Consider the following 781-nt stretch of genomic DNA (forward strand, 5'->3'; position numbering starts at 1 on the left):
AGACCTTTGCAGCAACCTGCCTTAAGGACTTTCAGACCATTGCACTCGCATCTGTCATCATGAAGTGCTTTGAGCAAATTATCAAGACTTACATCTGTGCCTCCCTCCCCGACACACTGGACCCTCTACAGTTTGCATACAGAGCAAACAGGTCTACTGAGGATGCCATTGTTTTAGCAGTTCACACTTCCCTCAGCCATCTGGAGATATTTGAGAATGCCCTTCATTGACTACAGCTCAGCATTCAACACCACAATCCCCTCCAAACTGATCTCCAAGCTCACTTTAGACCTGGAGAAGTTCATCTGCTGCTGGATACTGGACTTCCTCACCAACAGAACACAGGCAGTGAGAATTGACAGCAGTCACCTCTCCTCCATGCACCGGTACACCTCAGGGCTGTGTCCTCAGTCCACTCCTGTACTCACTATTTACACATGACTGTACTGCCAAGCACAGCTCTGTCATCCTCAAGTATGCTGAGGACACCACTGTCCTGGGCCTCATCACCATCATGAGAGTGCCTACAGAGATGAGGTGAAATCACTGACCAGCTGGTGTCAGGAAAATAACCTCCATCTAAATGTCAGCAAAACCAAGGAGATGATAGTGGACTTCAGGAAACAACGTGGAGGCCAGCACTCCACCATCTACATAAACAACCCTGAGGTGGAGCAAGCCAGCAGCTTCAAGTTCATTGGTGTTCACATTACTAAGGATCTGTCCTGGACATTACAAACAGACATGGTGGTCAAGAAAGACCGACAAAGACTCTACTTCC

Source organism: Nematolebias whitei, chromosome 19, assembly GCF_014905685.2.
Source record: "Nematolebias whitei isolate Nwh7 chromosome 19, NemWhi1, whole genome shotgun sequence".
NCBI classification, from domain to species: Eukaryota; Metazoa; Chordata; class Actinopteri; order Cyprinodontiformes; family Rivulidae; genus Nematolebias; species Nematolebias whitei.